The sequence below is a fragment of the Pseudophryne corroboree genome (assembly GCF_028390025.1).
Source record: "Pseudophryne corroboree isolate aPseCor3 chromosome 7 unlocalized genomic scaffold, aPseCor3.hap2 SUPER_7_unloc_6, whole genome shotgun sequence".
Classification (NCBI taxonomy): Eukaryota; Metazoa; Chordata; class Amphibia; order Anura; family Myobatrachidae; genus Pseudophryne; species Pseudophryne corroboree.
Genome location: NW_026967615.1, coordinates 576468 through 589916, shown reverse-complemented (window position 1 = coordinate 589916; position 13449 = coordinate 576468). Strand labels below are relative to the sequence as shown.

Here is a 13449-nt window from a genome sequence, read left to right as displayed (position 1 = left end):
ATGCAACAACTAGTACAAGCATTCCTGGGGAAAGGTCTGCAGCAGACGGATTTGCATACGGTGATGTCATCCAAGCAGTGGGCCAAAGTTGGCTGGAACCCTCATCTGCATATGAAAAAAGAAAAGGGGCGCTTGGATGACCCCTAGTTCGCATTGAACACCCCCCACCCTCCTTTGGTGTGGGGCTCATGTTGGCCATGCCTCAGCCCCTGAAGCATTCAAGCTGATTTCTTGCAGCAGCTGGGCACTGTAACAGCTCCAGAGCTGCTCTGTAAGGCAAATAAAAGGGTGTGGGCCCTGCAACACCACCTGTAGTTCGCATTGTGCGTTGGAAGGCACAAAGTAAGCAGACCGGAGAAGTCAGGATAGTGCGCAAGGGCATAGAAGGGAGGGGCTCAAGAAAAGAGAAGTGGAAACAGACAGCAAACTAGGCTGGAGAGAGACCTGAGACAATGAGATCTAAATTATACCAGAGCCAACCAGGGGAAAGCACAAATGCAGCCCCCCCCCCCCTACCACAAATTATGCAGTCGAGATTCCCACATTTGGGGAAATCACAGAGGTCAGCATACCCAGAATGCAATGAATGAACCTCACCCTGGGAAAACAATCTTCATGACCATGGTATCACCTAAGCAAAATAAGTATGATTTGAGATAGGGCTGGGGAGGGCCGCTGCTCAGGCACACCTCCGTCAAGTAAAGGAGATTCAACTGAGGCAGCACAAGGGAACTCTCATCTGGGGACAACAACTGCAGGGAGAACACATTTTCAGACGAATGTGTGAGGGCAGAAGGCTGCCTAATACTGAAGCACCCCCCAAACAACAAACCAAATGCAACAACTAGTGCAAGCATTCCTGGGGGAAGGCCTGCAGCAGATGGATTCGCATATGGTGATGTCATCCAAGCAATGGGTATAGTTGGCTGCAACCCTCGTCTGCATATGAAAAGAGAAAATGGTCACGCAGGGCATGGCGGCCTTTGTGGGGTTGCGCTTGGATGACCCCTAGATCGCTTTATACACCCCCATCAGTGTGGGGCTCATGTTGGCCATGCCCCAGCCCCTGAAGCATTCAAGCTGATTTCTTGCAGCAGCTGGACCCAGTAACAGCTCCAGAGTTGCTCTACAAGACAAGTAAAAGGGTGTGAGCCATGCAGCAGCACCTGTAGTTTGCATACACACATATATAGGACAGCATCTCTTATATGCCCCAGGGGCAATAAAATAGTTTCCTTATCTAGGGTATCCGTCCATGCCGCTACAGCACTACACATACACACCCAGGCCGACGCAATTGCCGGTCTGAGTAAGGTACCTGAATGTGTATAAATGGACTTCAGGGTAATCTCCTGTTTGCGGTCAGCAGACTCTTTGAGGGTAGCCATATCCTGGGACGGGAGGGCTAACTTCTTGGATAAGCGTGTTAATGCTTTGTCCACCCAAGGGGAGGATTCCCATCGTAACCTATCCGTTGATGGGAAAGGATACGCCATAAGAATCCTTTTGGAAATCTGCAGGAGATTCCCAAGCTTTTTCACATAACTCGTTCAGCTCGTGTGAGGGGAAAAGGTTACCTCAGGCTTCTTTCCCTTGTACATATGTACCCTCTTGTCAGGGATAGGAGGCTCCTCTGTGATGTGCAAAACATCTTTTATTGCCATAATCATATATCAAATGTATTTTGCCAATTTTGGCTGTAACTTTGCATCATCGTAATCGACACTGGAGTCAGAATCCGTGTTGGTATCTGTGTCAACAATCTGGATAGTGGGCACTTATGAGACCCTGACAGTCCCTGCGACATAGGATCAGGCATGGGTTGAGACCCTGACTGTCCCAAAGCTTCAGCCTTGTCTAATCTTTTGTGCAATGAGTTTACACTAGCATTTAAAACATTCCACATATCCATCCAATCAGGTGTCGGCGGAGACACCACATTCATTTGCTCCCGCTCCTCTCTAATATAGCCTTCTTCCTCAGACATGTCGACACACGCGTACCGACACACCACACACACAGGGAATGCTTTTACTGAAGACATTTCCCCCACAAGGCCCTTTGGCAGAGCTGGCCCTAACCAATATGATGCCCTAGGCAAGATTTTGCCTGGTGCCCCCTAGCACCACCGCTGGTTCCGCCTCTGACCTTGCACCTCTTTCCCAGCACCATCAACCCTCACCCATAACAGTACTTATTTTGGTGTTTGTACCCCCTATATTTTAAACAGGAACAGTTCGCACATTTGGCGCACAGTCCAAAAAGGGGTGTGTTTTTGCTGGCAATGGGCATGTCCACACAATAGTACCCCCAATTAAAATTCCGCCACACAGTACTGCAATTTTATTCACATTTGATCACGCGATAGTGTCCATAATTCACATTACATCCCACAGTAGTATCACTTTACCTTATAAACGTTACTTCTCACAGTAGTGCTCCTTATTCACATTACATCACACTGAATTGCTCCTTATTTACATTACACCACACCCTATTGCTCTTTATTCACATTAGACGACACAGTAAATGCCCTTTCTATACGCAACGCTACATATTAGAGCACCTTATACACATAATGCCACACATTAGTAATGCATTTATACACATAATTCCACACAGTAATGCCCCTTACACATATGAGACACGTCATTAATGTCCTTATAAACATAATGCGTCTTACACATTATGACAACCTTTATTAATGCCCTTTTACACATAATGGCCCTCATTCCGAGTTGTTAGCTCGCAAGCTGCTTTTAGCAGCATTGCACACGTTAAGCCGCCGCCTACTGGGAGTGAATCTTAGCTTATCAAAATTGCGAACGAAAGATTAGCAGAATTGCGAATAGACACTTCTTAGCAGTTTCTGAGTAGCTCCAGACTTACTCGACAACTGTGATCAGTTCAGTCAGTTTCGTTCCTGGTTTGACGTCACAAACACACCCAGCGTTCGCCCAGACACTCCCCCGTTTCTTCAGACACTCCCGCGTTTTACCCAGAAACGGCAGCGTTTTTTCACACACACCCATAAAACGGCCAGTTTCCGCCCAGAAACACCCACTTCCTGTCAATCACACTACGATCAGCAGAACAAAGAAAAAACCTTGTAATGCCGTGAGTAAAATACCTAACTGCATAGCAAATTTACTTTGCGCAGTCGCAGAGCGAACATTGCGCATGCGCAATTAGCGGAAAATCGCTGCGATGCGAAGAAAATTACCGAGCGAACAACTCGGAATGACCACCCTTGCGCATGCGCAATTAGCGGAAAATCGCTGCGATGCGAAGAAAATTACCGAGCGAACAACTCGGAATGACCACCAATGTCCCTTACACATATGCCGCACATTATTAATGCCCTTATACACATAATGACACACATAGTGCCCCTTACACATATGTTGCACATTATTAATGCATTTTTACATGACACACATAATGCTCCTTACTCATATTCCGAACACTACTGCACAATCAACCCACTCACATGCACACAGCACTCACACTGCCACTAACACTGTGACCTCTGCCTCTGCTTGGATACAGATGTGTCCTCATAAATCTTGCCTCAATGCTAACGTTGGGGCACCTTTTTTTTTATTAAAATGCATCTTATTTGCATTGCTATGTTGTTAGGATGCACACGCAGCTTCTGCTGATTAAAATGATATGCAGCACGCCTATATACTGTGTGAGACTGTGGCTGTATCTGCATATGAAATGCTACACACAGAATATAGGCATGCCGCATATCATTTTAATCAGCAGAAGTTGCTGATGCCCCTAGGCATATCAAATGCCCTAGGCAATTGCCTAGTTTGCCTATGCCTATGGCCGGCTCTGCCCTTTGGAGAGACAGAGAGAGAGTATGCCAGCACATACCCCAGCGCTATATAACCCAGGAATAGCACAGTAACTTAATGTTTGCACAGTAGCGCTGCTGTATGTAATTTGCGCCAAATTATGTGCCCCCCCCCCCTCTCTTTTCAACCCTCTTGTCTACCGTGGTATAAGCAGGGGAGAGTCCGGGGAGCTTCCTCTCAGCGGTGCTGTGGAGAAAAAATGGCGCTGGTGAGTGCTGAGGGAGAAGCCCCGCCCCCTCGGCGGCGGGCTTCTGTCCCGCTTAAACTGTACAATTGGCGGGGGCTCATACATATATGCAGTGCCCAGCTGTATATATGTTATATTTCTGCCAAAAAGAGGTTTATATTGCAGCCCAGGGCGCCCCCCCTGCGCCCTGCACCCTTACAGTGACCTGAGTATGTGAGGTGTATGGGAGCAATGGCGCACAGCTGCAGTGCTGTGCGTTACCTCAATGAAGATCATGAAGTCCTCTGCCGCCTCTGAAGTCTTCTTTTCTTCTCATACTCACCCGGCTTCTATCTTCCGGCTCTGCGAGGGGGACGGCGGCGCGGCTCTGGTACGGACGGCGAGGGTGAGATCCTGCGTACCAATCCCTTTGGAGCTAATCCCTTTGGAGCTAATGGTGTCCAGTAGCTTAAGAAGCAGGACCTTGCAACTCGGAGAGTAGGGCTGCTTCTCTCCCCTCAGTCCCTCGATGCAGGGAGTCTGTAGCCAGCAGTGCTCCCTGAAAATTAAAAACCTAACAAAATACTTTCTGTCAGAAAGCTCAGGAGAGCTCCTGAAAAGCACCCAGTCTCCACTGGGCACAGTATCAAACTGAGGTATGGAGGAGGGGCATAGAGGGAGGAGCCAGTGCACACCCAGAACTAAAGTCTTTCTTAAAGTGCCCATGTCTCCTGCGGAGCCGTCTATCCCCGTGGTCCTTACGGAGTCCCCAGCATCCTCTAGGACGTTAGAGAAAATAGGATTTTAATACCTACCAGTAAATCCTTTTCTCTTAGTCCGTAGAGGATGCTGGGCACCCGTCCCAGTGCGTACTGTGTCTGCAGTTATTAAATGGCCCTTAACTCCAGAACATTTATGTGGAGACAACTTTCCCGACTTGACCATCTTCCTTGGACGTTTTCCCCCTGTGTGACTGCTCCCCAGCCTCAGAGGGTTGCATCCATGGTCCCTAGGATCCAGTCCTGGATCCCGAACCTTCGCCCCTCTAGGAGGTGAGAACTGTGCAGCCACCAATGGAGTGAGATTCTGGTCTTGGAAGACAGGATTATCCTCCGGTGCGTGTGTAGGTGGGATCCGGACCACTTGTCCAACAGGTCCAACTGGAACACTCTGGCATGGAACCAGCCAAACTGAATGGGCTCGTAGGCCGCAACCATCTTACCCTGCAACCAAATGCATTGATGGATTAACACTCTTGCTGGTTTCAGAATTTGTTTGACCAGACTCTGGATCTCCAGAGCCTTTCCACTGGAAGAAAACCTCTTCTGTGTCCAGTATCACTCCCAAAAACAACAACCGCGTCATTGGGACCAACTGCAATTTTGGCAAGTTTAGGAGCCAACTATGTTGTTGAAGAACTGTCAGGGAGAGTGCAATGTTTTGCACTAACTGGTCCCTGGATTTCGCCTTTATCAAAAGATCATCCAAGTACGGGATAATTGTTACTCCTTGCTTGCGATCACCATGGTGAAAATCCTCGGAGCCGTGGACAGACCAAACGGCAATGTCTGAAATTGGTAATGACAATACTGAATTGCAAACCTCAGGTAGCTTGATGCAGAGGCTAAATGGGAACATGTAAGTAGGCATCCTTTATGTCTACCAAAACCATGAAATCTCCTTCCTCTGGACTGGAGATCACGGCACTGAGAGATTCCATCTTGAAATTTAATTCAGATTTCAGATTGGTCTGACTGAGCTGTCCGGCTTAGGGACCACGAAGAGGCTTGAATAAAAACCTTCTCCCTGCTGACTAAAGCCGATTTGAACAATCGGTGAGGGGGAACGTCTTGAAACCCCAGTTTGTACCCTTGGGACACTATTTGTAAAACACACGAGTCCATGTCCGAATGAATCCAGAACTGACTGAAGAGTTTTAGACGTGCCCCCACTGGTGCGGGCTCCTGCAAGAGAGCCCCAGCGTCATGCGGTGGATTTGGCAGAAGCAGAGGATGATCTCTGCTCCTGCGATCTTGAAGAGGATGCAGACCTCTTCCCTCTTCTCCTTCCTCTACCTGCAAAGAAAGGGGAATCTTAACTTCTTGCATATCTATTGGGCCGAAATGACTGCATCAGATAATGATGCGTCTTCATCCGTTGGGAGGGAACATAGGGCAAGAAGGTTGACTTACCTGCGGGAGCTGCCGAGATCAAATTAACTAGGCAGTCACCAAACAACTAGAGATGAGCGCCTGAAATTTTTCGGGTTTTGTGTTTTGGTTTTGGGTTCGGTTCCGCGGCCGTGTTTTGGGTTCGAACGCGTTTTGGCAAAACCTCACCGAATTATTTTTGTCGGATTCGGGTGTGTTTTGGATTCGGGTGTTTTTTTCAAAAAACCCTAAAAAACAGCTTAAATCATAGAATTTGGGGGTAATTTTGATCCCAAAGTATTATTAACCTCAAAAAACATAATTTACACTCATTTTCAGCCTATTCTGAACACATCACACCTCACAATATTATTTTTAGTCCTAAAATTTGCACCGAGGTCGCTGTGTGAGTAAGATAAGCGACCCTAGTGGCCGACACAAACACCGGGCCCATCTAGGAGTGGCACTGCAGTGTCACGCAGGATGTCCCTTCCAAAAAATCCTCCCCAAACAGCACATGACGCAAAGAAAAAAAGAGGCGCAATGAGGTAGCTGTGTGAGTAAGATTAGCGACCCTAGTGGCCGACACAAACACCGGGCCCATCTAGGAGTGGCACTGCAGTGTCACGCAGGATGGCCCTTCCAAAAAACCCTCCCCAAACAGCACATGACGCAAAGAAAAAAAGAGGCGCAATGAGGTAGCTGTGTGAGTAAGATTAGCGACCCTAGTGGCCGACACAAACACCGGGCCCATCTAGGAGTGGCACTGCAGTGTCACGCAGGATGGCCCTTCCAAAAAACCCTCCCCAAACAGCACATGACGCAAAGAAAAAAAGAGGCGCAATGAGGTAGCTGACTGTGTGAGTAAGATTAGCGACCCTAGTGGCCGACACAAACACCGGGCACATCTAGGAGTGGCACTGCAGTGTCACGCAGGATGTCCCTTCCAAAAAACCCTCCCCAAACAGCACATGACGCAAAGAAAAAAAGAGGCGCAATGAGGTAGCTGTGTGAGTAAGATTAGCGACCCTAGTGGCCGACACAAACACCGGGCCCATCTAGGAGTGGCACTGCAGTGTCACGCAGGATGTCCCTTCCAAAAAACCCTCCCCAATCAGCACATGATGCAAAGAAAAAGAAAAGAAAAAAGAGGTGCAAGATGGAATTATCCTTGGGCCCTCCCACCCACCCTTATGTTGTATAAACAAAACAGGACATGCACACTTTAACCAACCCATCATTTCAGTGACAGGGTCTGCCACACGACTGTGACTGATATGACGGGTTGGTTTGGACCCCCCCCCAAAAAAGAAGCAATTAATCTCTCCTTGCACAAACTGGCTCTACAGAGGCAAGATGTCCACCTCATCTTCACCCTCCGATATATCACCGTGTACATCCCCCTCCTCACAGATTATCAATTCGTCCCCACTGGAATCCACCATCTCAGCTCCCTGTGTACTTTGTGGAGGCAATTGCTGCTGGTCAATGTCTCCGCGGAGGAATTGATTATAATTCATTTTAATGAACATCATCTTCTCCACATTTTCTGGATGTAACCTCGTACGCCGATTGCTGACAAGGTGAGCGGCGGCACTAAACACTCTTTCGGAGTACACACTTGTGGGAGGGCAACTTAGGTAGAATAAAGCCAGTTTGTGCAAGGGCCTCCAAATTGCCTCTTTTTCCTGCCAGTATAAGTACGGACTGTGTGACGTGCCTACTTGGATGCGGTCACTCATATAATCCTCCACCATTCTATCAATGTTGAGAGAATCATATGCAGTGACAGTAGACGACATGTCCGTAATCGTTGTCAGGTCCTTCAGTCCGGACCAGATGTCAGCATCAGCAGTCGCTCCAGACTGCCCTGCATCACCGCCAGCGGGTGGGCTCGGAATTCTGAGCCTTTTCCTCGCACCCCCAGTTGCGGGAGAATGTGAAGGAGGAGATGTTGACAGGTCGCGTTCCGCTTGACTTGACAATTTTGTCACCAGCAGGTCTTTCAACCCCAGCAGACCTGTGTCTGCCGGAAAGAGAGATCCAAGGTAGGCTTTAAATCTAGGATCGAGCACGGTGGCCAAAATGTAGTGCTCTGATTTCAACAGATTGACCACCCGTGAATCCTTGTTAAGCGAATTAAGGGCTGCATCCACAAGTCCCACATGCCTAGCGGAATCGCTCCGTGTTAGCTCCTTCTTCAATGCCTCCAGCTTCTTCTGCAAAAGCCTGATGAGGGGAATGACCTGACTCAGGCTGGCAGTGTCTGAACTGACTTCACGTGTGGCAAGTTCAAAGGGCATCAGAACCTTGCACAACGTTGAAATCATTCTCCACTGCACTTGAGACAGGTGCATTCCATCTCCTATATCGTGCTCAATTGTATAGGCTTGAATGGCCTTTTGCTGCTCCTCCAACCTCTGAAGCATATAGAGGGTTGAATTCCACCTCGTTACCACTTCTTGCTTCAGATGATGGCAGGGCAGGTTCAGTAGTTTTTGGTGGTGCTCCAGTCTTCTGTACGTGGTGCCTGTACGCCGAAAGTGTCCCGCAATTTTTCTGGCCACCGACAGCATCTCTTGCACGCCCCTGTCGTTTTTTAAAAAATTCTGCACCACCAAATTCAAGGTATGTGCAAAACATGGGACGTGCTGGAATTTGCCCATATTTAATGCACACACAATATTGCTGGCGTTGTCCGATGCCACAAATCCACAGGAGAGTCCAATTGGGGTAAGCCATTCCGCGATGATCTTCCTCAGTTGCCGTAAGAGGTTTTCAGCTGTGTGCGTATTCTGGAAAGCGGTGATACAAAGCGTAGCCTGCCTAGGAAAGAGTTGGCGTTTGCGAGATGCTGCTACTGGTGCCGCCGCTGCTGTTCTTGCGGCGGGAGTCCATACATCTACCCAGTGGGCTGTCACAGTCATATAGTCCTGACCCTGCCCTGCTCCACTTGTCCACATGTCCGTGGTTAAGTGGACATTGGGTACAACTGCATTTTTTAGGACACTGGTGAGTCTTTTTCTGACGTCCGTGTACATTCTCGGTATCGCCTGCCTAGAGAAGTGGAACCTAGATGGTATTTGGTAACGGGGGCACACTGCCTCAATAAATTGTCTAGTTCCCTGTGAACTAACGGCGGATACCGGACGCACGTCTAACACCAACATAGTTGTCAAGGACTCAGTTATCCGCTTTGCAGTAGGATGACTGCTGTGATATTTCATCTTCCTCGCAAAGGACTGTTGAACAGTCAATTGCTTACTGGAAGTAGTACAAGTGGGCTTACGACTTCCCCTCTGGGATGACCATCGACTCCCAGCGGCAACAACAGCAGCGCCAGCAGCAGTAGGCGTTACACGCAAGGATGCATCGGAGGAATCCCAGGCAGGAAAGGACTCGTCAGACTTGCCAGTGACATGGCCTGCAGGACTATTGGCATTCCTGGGGAAGGAGGAAATTGACACTGAGGGAGTTGGTGGGGTGGTTTGCGTGAGCTTGGTTACAAGAGGAAGGGATTTACTGGTCAGTGGACTGCTTCCGCTGTCACCCAAAGTTTTTGAACTTGTCACTGACTTATTATGAATGCGCTGCAGGTGACGTATAAGGGAGGATGTTCCGAGGTGGTTAACGTCCTTACCCCTACTTATTACAGCTTGACAAAGGGAACACACGGCTTGACACCTGTTGTCCGCATTTCTGGTGAAATACCTCCACACCGAAGAGCTGATTTTTTTGGTATTTTCACCTGGCATGTCAACGGCCATATTCCTCCCACGGACAACAGGTGTCTCCCCGGGTGCCTGACTTAAACAAACCACCTCACCATCAGAATCCTCCTGGTCAATTTCCTCCCCAGCGCCAGCAACACCCATATCCTCCTCATCCTGGTGTACTTCAACACTGACATCTTCAATCTGACTATCAGGAACTGGACTGCGGGTGCTCCTTCCAGCACTTGCAGGGGGCATGCAAATAGTGGAAGGCGCATGCTCTTCACGTCCAGTGTTGGGAAGGTCAGGCATCGCAAACGACACAATTGGACTCTCCTTGTGGATTTGGGATTTCAAAGAACGCACAGTTCTTTGCGGTGCTTTTGCCAGCTTGAGTCTTTTCAGTTTTCTAGCGAGAGGCTGAGTGCTTCCATCCTCATGTGAAGCTGAACCACTAGCCATGAACATAGGCCAGGGCCTCAGCCGTTCCTTGCCACTCCGTGTGGTAAATGGCATATTGGCAAGTTTACGCTTCTCCTCCGACAATTTTATTTTAGGTTTTGGAGTCCTTTTTTTTCTGATATTTGGTGTTTTGGATTTGACATGCTCTGTACTATGACATTGGGCATCGGCCTTGGCAGACGACGTTGCTGGCATTTCATCGTCTCGGCCATGACTAGTGGCAGCAGCTTCAGCACGAGGTGGAAGTGGATCTTGATCTTTCCCTAATTTTGGAACCTCAACTTTTTTGTTCTCCATATTTTATAGGCAGAACTAAAAGGCACCTCAGGTAAACAATGGAGATGGATGGATTGGATAGTTTACTAGTATACAATTATGGACGGACTGCCACGGTTAGGTGGTATAAAAAAACCACGGTTAGGTGGTATATATTATAATAATAATACAATTATGGATGGACGGACTGCCTGCCGACTGCCGACACAGAGGTAGCCACAGCCGTGAACTACCGCACTGTACACTGGTTGATAAAGAGATAGTAGTATACTCGTAACAACTAGTATGACACTATGACGACGGTATAAAGAATGGAAAAAAAACCACGGTTAGGTGGTATATATTATAATAATAATACAATTATGGATGGACGGACTGCCTGCCGACTGCCGACACAGAGGTAGCCACAGCCGTGAACTACCGCACTGTACACTGGTTGATAAAGAGATAGTAGTATACTCATAACAACTAGTATGACACTATGACGACGGTATAAAGAATGGAAAAAAAACCACGGTTAGGTGGTATATATTATAATAATAATACAATTATGGATGGACGGACTGCCTGCCGACTGCCGACACAGAGGTAGCCACAGCCGTGAACTACCGCACTGTACACTGGTTGATAAAGAGATAGTAGTATACTCGTAACAACTAGTATGACACTATGACGACGGTATAAAGAATGGAAAAAAAACCACGGTTAGGTGGTATATATTATAATAATAATAATACAATTATGGATGGACGGACTGCCTGCCGACTGCCGACACAGAGGTAGCCACAGCCGTGAACTACCGCACTGTACACTGGTTGATAAAGAGATAGTAGTATACTCGTAACAACTAGTATGACACTATGACGACGGTATAAAGAATGAAAAAAAAACCACGGTTAGGTGGTATATATTATAATAATAATACAATTATGGATGGACGGACTGCCTGCCGACTGCCGACACAGAGGTAGCCACAGCCGTGAACTACCGCACTGTACACTGGTTGATAAAGAGATAGTAGTATACTCATAACAACTAGTATGACACTATGACGACGGTATAAAGAATGGAAAAAAAACCACGGTTAGGTGGTATATATTATAATAATAATACAATTATGGATGGACGGACTGCCTGCCGACTGCCGACACAGAGGTAGCCACAGCCGTGAACTACCGCACTGTACACTGGTTGATAAAGAGATAGTAGTATACTCGTAACAACTAGTATGACACTATGACGACGGTATAAAGAATGGAAAAAAAACCACGGTTAGGTGGTATATATTATAATAATAATACAATTATGGATGGACGGACTGCCTGCCGACTGCCGACACAGAGGTAGCCACAGCCGTGAACTACCGCACTGTACACTGGTTGATAAAGAGATAGTAGTATACTCGTAACAACTAGTATGACACTATGACGACGGTATAAAGAATGGAAAAAAAACCACGGTTAGGTGGTATATATTATAATAATAATACAATTATGGATGGACGGACTGCCTGCCGACTGCCGACACAGAGGTAGCCACAGCCGTGAACTACCGCACTGTACACTGGTTGATAAAGAGATAGTAGTATACTCGTAACAACTAGTATGACACTATGACGACGGTATAAAGAATGGAAAAAAAACCACGGTTAGGTGGTATATATTATAATAATAATACAATTATGGATGGACGGACTGCCTGCCGACTGCCGACACAGAGGTAGCCACAGCCGTGAACTACCGCACTGTACACTGGTTGATAAAGAGATAGTAGTATACTCGTAACAACTAGTATGACACTATGACGACGGTATAAAGAATGGAAAAAAAACCACGGTTAGGTGGTATATATTATAATAATAATACAATTATGGATGGACGGACTGCCTGCCGACTGCCGACACAGAGGTAGCCACAGCCGTGAACTACCGCACTGTACACTGGTTGATAAAGAGATAGTAGTATACTCGTAACAACTAGTATGACACTATGACGACGGTATAAAGAAAGAAAAAAAAATACCACGGTTAGGTGGTATATATTGTAATACAATTATGGATGGACGGACTGCCTGCCGAGTTCCGACTGCCGACACAGAGGTAGCCACAGCCGTGAACTACCGCACTGTACTGTGTCTGCTGCTAATATAGACTGGTTGATAAAGAGATAGTATACAATACATACAACAATGAATATACTACTATACTGGTGGTCAGGCACTGGTCACCACTAGTCACACTGGCAGTGGCACTCCTGCAGCAAAAGTGTGCACTGTTTAATTTTAAATTAATATAATATTATGTACTCCTGGGGGCTCCTGCTATAACAACCTGCAGTGCTCCCCAGTCTCCCCCACAATTATTATAAGCTTTGCCTTTTATACATTGATGTGCAGCACACTGGGCTGAGCTGAGTGCACACAGACTGAGTCACACTGTGTGACTGGCTGCTGCTGTGTATCGTTTTTTTTCAGGCAGAGAACGGATATAGCAGAGAACGGATATATATTAAAATAAATAAAAGTTAACTAACAACAACTGCACTGGTCACTGTGGTAAACTCTGTCTGACTCTGCACAATCTCTCTCTCTCTTCTAATCTAATTTCTAATGGAGAGGACGCCAGCCACGTCCTCTCCCTATCAATCTCAATGCACGTGTGAAAATGGCGGCGACGCGCGGCTCCTTATATAGAATCCGAGTCTCGCGAGAATCCGACAGCGTCATGATGACGTTCGGGCGCGCTCGGGTTAACCGAGCAAGGCGGGAGGATCCGAGTCTGCTCGGACCCGTGAAAAAAACATGAAGTTCGTGCGGGT

The 13449-nt window shown here is 47.4% G+C and overlaps 1 non-coding gene across 1 annotated transcript; it reads right to left on the bottom strand.

Annotated features, from left to right (window-relative positions):
• Window positions 1-480: 480 nt before the first annotated feature.
• LOC134986903 (U1 spliceosomal RNA) lies at window positions 481-648 on the bottom strand. The gene has a single exon (XR_010192672.1). It is a non-coding gene; the product is annotated as a U1 spliceosomal RNA (small nuclear RNA).
• Window positions 649-13449: the final 12801 nt, after the last annotated feature.